Source organism: Schistocerca piceifrons, unplaced genomic scaffold, assembly GCF_021461385.2.
Source record: "Schistocerca piceifrons isolate TAMUIC-IGC-003096 unplaced genomic scaffold, iqSchPice1.1 HiC_scaffold_1682, whole genome shotgun sequence".
NCBI lineage: Eukaryota > Metazoa > Arthropoda > Insecta > Orthoptera > Acrididae > Schistocerca > Schistocerca piceifrons.
This window is the reverse complement of record NW_025727548.1, coordinates 1,188,696-1,194,695: the sequence shown is the minus strand read 5'-3', so window position 1 is coordinate 1,194,695 and position 6,000 is coordinate 1,188,696. Positions and strand designations below refer to the sequence as shown.

The 6,000-nt window shown below is 41.0% G+C and overlaps 1 long non-coding RNA gene across 1 annotated transcript in view; it reads left to right on the top strand.

Moving 5' to 3' along the window:
• The first annotated feature begins 720 nt into the window (after nucleotides 1-720).
• LOC124735541 overlaps nucleotides 721-6,000 on the top strand; it is a 524,395-nt gene continuing 519,115 nt past the window's right edge. The window contains exon 1 of the long non-coding RNA XR_007009445.1: nucleotides 721-794. This is a non-coding gene — a long non-coding RNA (uncharacterized LOC124735541). The remainder of the gene's footprint in view (nucleotides 795-6,000) is intronic.

Here is a 6,000-nt window from a genome sequence, read left to right as displayed (position 1 = left end):
AACCGCAATCGCGATAGGCTGCAATCCGACCTTTATCAAAGTCGGAAATGAGATGGCACGCATTTCTCCTCCTTACAGGAGGCATCACAACAACGTTTCACCAGGCAACGCCGGTCAACTGCTGTTTGTGTATGGGAAATCGGTTGGAATCTTTCCTTATGTCATCACGTTGTAGGTGTCTCCACCGACGCCAACCTTGTGTGAATGCTCTGAAAAGCTAATCATTTGCATATCACAGCATCTTCTTCCTGTCGGTTAGATTTCGCGTCTGTAGCACGTCATCTTCGTGGTGTAGCAGATTTAATGGCCATTAGTGTATATGTAAGATTATATTATTTCCATTAAAGTTATTCACTCTATTTTTTATCGCACCTCGTATGAGAGACGGAGGGAAATCCATATGGAGTTTGACGTATTTTGCTTCGCTCCTCGAATGGTCCAGCTTTGAGTGCAGTACCACTGTCACGTTTGTTTACCCTTTCGTTCGACGTGGACCACGCCTCCAACGAACCGGCCACCGCGGTGGCTGCTCAGCACCTGTTCCTCGCGGGGAGCTAGCAGGTGCCGAGCAGCGCCTCGGCGGCAGAAGAGCGACGCGGCCGCCGCCCGCGTGGGTTCGGCCGCTGCGGCCACGGGTGCCCGGTGCGCATGCGCGCGGCCGGCGACGCCGCTGTTGGCGCGGATTGCGAGCGGCCGCCAGCCAGTGGGTCCGCGGCTCCCAGACAGCTCGCGCGCCTCCACAAGCCAGGCACAGGGCCCGGCCCTTCAGCAGCCGACGGCGGCGCCTAGCTCCCGTGAGTACGGCCGCCGCTTCCTCTCGCTGCCGTGTCCTGTGTCCGCACACCACAACGCCCCTCCGTGTCATCACAGTGTTCCGCTAGTGGAGACACGCGTCGTGATATTTACCTTGTTGACAACAAAACAAATCAGGGGCCCTCCTATTACACTGGACTGCCAAATAAACGCGACAATCTCCTGCAATGAGCCTCGAATATAATGTTGAAAACATTGAGCATAGGCTTCCGTGGCCATTGTTACTGCTCATGAAACCCAACTAGACGTGTGATTGTATCATAATACGAGTGCAAAACTAAACGTGATCTTTATTAGGATTCATGCTTCACATCGTTGTTTGAACGCAATATTTAGTAACAAACTGTCCCCAATCAATGCTCAGTGCCTCTTTTCTGTTAACACGGTGCTAGTCTCTTAGGTAGATGCCATTACCTGTGGACTGGCTAAACTATCTGTATTTTAAGTTATAATTCGTGTGTACAAATATTCAGTTGGAGTTTCAAAACACTTTTACGGTTATTAGACCTTCTAGTTTGACTACACGTGTTTTGCTGTTGGTAGTAATAAAATTTGAATACACCGACGGAACTTCAATTTAGTAGTAATAGTAGAAATGGCAGAGAACAGTTCGTTTCTAAGTATCTAAGCAAACACGTACTCTTCCTGTATACATTTCTTTTACAGCCAGTTTACGTCTAAGGTACCACACAAAACACAATATCCTTTGACAACAACACCGACTTTTCGAATCTGTGAAAATAATACGATAACTCATCTTCAAAAACGTGAAGAATTCCTGCACTTTTCAGATGTCGTTTAATGTGAATGCCCAAATATTTCGTTCTTATCGTGTACAGACTCGTCGAGTTCATTGTAAATCATTTCTCCTCTTCGCTGCACACTTTTGAACGTAACAAAAAGCACACAAAATGCACGGAACAGAGAGAAATCGAACGTCACCGAAAGCCTACGAAACAAGAAGCGATAACAAAGATGTCAATAACGCTACTGTCATCTAGATACCCTGCAGGTCTGACAGATGATTACAGGAACCGTAAAAATACTTTCGAAACACGAAACCGTCGTAACTGGCGTGACATAATACTAAGTCCGCCGCGCGCTAAGTGTTAATATATTAACACAGATTGAATTGTCTAAGAATTGCACGCTTTTTATTTTATGAACCGGTCAAGATATCGAAATGAGAATTACAGCATGTGATAGCGCACAAACGGTCGCGTGATTTCCTTACATGTTTAATCTACTTAACTCGTGTAAACTAATCCAGCGAGGTGGCACATTGGTTAGCTCGCTGGACTCTTGATTCGGCAGGACGACGGTTGAAATCCCCGTCCGACCATTCACGTGTAGGTTTTCCATCATTTTCCTACATCCTTCCGGGCAAATGTCGCGATGGATCCTCTGGAGATGGCAACGCTGAATTCCATCCCTGGCCGTCTGTAACTACCTCGATGTCGACGGGACCTCAAACCTTTATCTTCTTTCCTTCCTTTACAGCCAAACGGGATACTGAAGCAATTACGTCTTTTCTTTAATATAGCGGTATACAAGTTTAAGGACTTCCGAAAACTCTCAAAAAGATGAGTACAGTGATATAACGGATGTTAATTGGTGCTAACACTATATATCTGAGAAGTATAAAAGTGAAAGGCTAAGCGGCCGTTGGTGGCTATTGTGGTGTAAACACGGCCAGGGTACATCGTCATGTCAAACCTTTCGGCAGTTTGTTTTCACGGGAGCTGTCATTGAAACACATCTACACGCAAATGAAGTAGATTTCCTAAACGTCTTCAGATACGCTGGACGTTATCATATAACTCAAATTAGAATAATTTGTCGTATGTCGAAGGACCGAGAGAAAATAAATGATTGATCTTAGAAGAGCAGCGCTATCACCTTGCTGCATGTAATGACGGAGACTGGCATAAGAGCCCCATTTACGTCGCAATAGCGAATTTCAGCTCATTCCTCACACATACTCACGTAACGTTTCAACGCTCACGTTAAGAAGCTTTATACAATCATTACAGTACTTTTCAACAAGTTTAGAATGCTGTCAGAAAAATACGTCATTCCAATTAAAAAATACTTTCTTCTGTATATCATGGATACAGGAATTAAGAGGATTAAACATGGAAAAACAAAATCAGGTGATTCTCTGCGTTTTCCCATATACGGTAATCTCTGTTCCGATATCTTGAACTATTCACGAAAAAAAGTTGTGTAAGATTTTGCTGCTTCACCCTGAATATTTAAGATACCCATAACGTTTAGGAATTAATATATAGACGAAATATCGTTAAAATCAGCTGCACGTAACATCCAGGATGCACTTGAAACTAAAATGCCTGTTAACTGCTTTGTTTTGGTTTTGAACTGGTACATGTTTTTTACATTTATGCTCTCATCCAATTAGCTCCTAGTTCATTGCTGATTTTTTTAAATAATATTGCGTATTGTCGAAGCCGGCGGGACATCGACATCGAATAACACCGATAATAATGTGACTAATCCTGTAGCACTATGGTGTGACCTAGATCGTCGTTTGCCGATGGAAGTTCTTCACATATAATGAAACTTTTGTTCGTTTGAGATATATTGTAAACGATTGCAGTTAGGAGACATCTTAAACGTAAAGCCTTTCAACATTATACACTGCAATGGCAGCATGAAACACAAACTCACGTTAGAAGTGGTTGTAATATAACATTCCTGTAACATATTAACTGTTGCTGAACTTAACTGTAATTTAGACAACTGTCTCACTTTCAGTAAGATATAAGGGAAGAAGTAAGTGATCGGTATTTTAAGCGTACTCTTATCAAATGAGAGCTCACTGTAATGTCATGAAATTACTATTATACTGTTCAAAATGCATTGTGTGCGAACATGGTATTCACCTGCTCGATCTCACCAGGATGTTAATGGTAGCAGATACATGAGGTTATCATGTATTTGCATTTATAGCGTCAAGACCGACGAGTACATGAAGATGCTTTTGTTAGTTATCACCCAAGTTAATTTTTGTCTGATGGGAACGTCTTCCCTATACGAAACTTCAGTTACGGTGTTCTGGTAACATTCAGTCTTTATTGAATAACGATTGATTGTGACTTCAAACGTTCAAATTTACGATAATAGGCCCAAATATTCCACAAAACGTTAGTGATGTAATAGAAATGGGAACCTCTTTCATTCGAAGTAACTATATTTTGTCATGGATTACAATTCGCGTCATGTGATATTTCTGTATATTTCTATCTTAAATGCCAATGCTAAATAAGTCTGTACAAAGATTGCAGGCAAATTAAATAAGTGTATTGTAATTTAATGATACAACAGCATGAACATTTCTTTTGATGAGAACATATTCTATGTAGTAAAATGATTTTAACAAAGTTTTGCTGACAACGAATTATTAAAAGAAATTCTACGCCAATATACTGCTGGTGTATAAAAACGACTGACATAGCGCAATTTTGACCACAACGTTAGTTCACGTAGTACTCAAGTTTGCAAATGTGATGGGTTTGGTTCTCTTTAATAACGTCAACTAGCCATCACATACGCTTTTCGCATTAAATTGTAGTTTGCTTCCAAAACTAGTGATTCATAATATACCGTCGCGAACAGTGACGTAAAAGCGTCAACAGCAATAAAACACAATGTTTTAGACGGTAGAAACGGAACGTGGAATGTTTCTTAAAAGACGTATTGTGTCTTCAGCATTGGAAACACCTATTATTTGTCTGGAAGCCACTAAATAGGCAGTTGGCACTGCGATCTACAAACTACTGGCACTTCACCGATAGTATGAAACTCGTGTTATTTTAGCCACTATAGCAGAGGACAGCGTTCAGCGCAAAGATGGCTGGTGCAGAAAGGTAAATATGTAAATCGCAGTTGCTTGCATCCATATGAGCTCATGTGTTCTCTGATTAAAGTTCCACTCTTGGGCTATTCTCCGCCATTCCTGCTTTCAGATCAGTTTGTTTCAAAACAATTTTATAAACAGTGAAAAAACAAAATACCTGTTCTCAGTATTACCAGAATTTAACAATAGATTCTCCAGAGCACTAAAGGTTTGATATTGGTGTTTATATGTTTCCAGCATGCACAACGTCGGTGATTTTGACTACTAGCTGGACATGTACGCTCTGCATGTTTCTTATGTTTACATATTTCTTCAGTCGTATCTCGGTTTGCTGACCTGAAGGAAGCATGAGAATACATTTTGTGAAGCTGCACAGAGTTCCATCCGTGTTCCTTTGTACTTGAGCTTTGTGCTACGCTCAAACATTAAATAAAATGGTGGATAAAAATTATGAATTGTCCCTAGTGTTTTGTCTGATGCACAAAAATAGCTAAGGAATATTGTTTTACATATTTCACATTCAACGTATAAATGTACGTTATACACATCATACAGGGCATCTACATAACTTTGTGAGTGAAACATCTGATATCTGTTATGCGAATTCACCATAGTTTATCAGCGATTTGTTTACTATGGATGATCAAGCCACTGTATGTTAATCACTCTGATGTTGTAATCTTTCGATACTTTTAGTTTCGCCTATTAGTTCTGTTTGATACGGCGCCGGCGCACTAGAGTTAACTTCAGAGAGTGGGTCGCGCGAGTGTTTAGTAAGATACCTCCTCTGTAGAGTGATTGCTTTTCCCCAGCACCCTACCAATAAATCCACTGTACCTGTCCTGAGACGATATTATCATTTCATTTCACATCCCAGCCAACTGTTACATCCAGGTATTTGTATGGGATGACTGATTTTAGTTGTGACTCAGTGACCTTGTGATTATAGGGTGGCACTTTACTTGATTTTGTGAAGTGCGCAGCTATACATTACTCGCCATTTAAAGCGTGTTACTAACCTTTGGACGATGTAGAAATCACGATCTAGTGACATTTATGCAGCTTTTTTTGGATAATAACTTACTTCATTATAGTTAACAGCACCCATTGCAAAAAGCCTGACACTACTATTACAAGTGAGTCCGAAACTGTCTCTTAATGCAAAAGAAGGAACCGACTCACCTTAGTGAAACATTTTTATTTTTGAATATAGTCATCGAGTAACGTAATACACTCGATCCAGCGATGGTCCAAGGCTTGAACTCATATCGAAAACTAGATTCCTTCATACCTGCAAAATACCCGTCAAC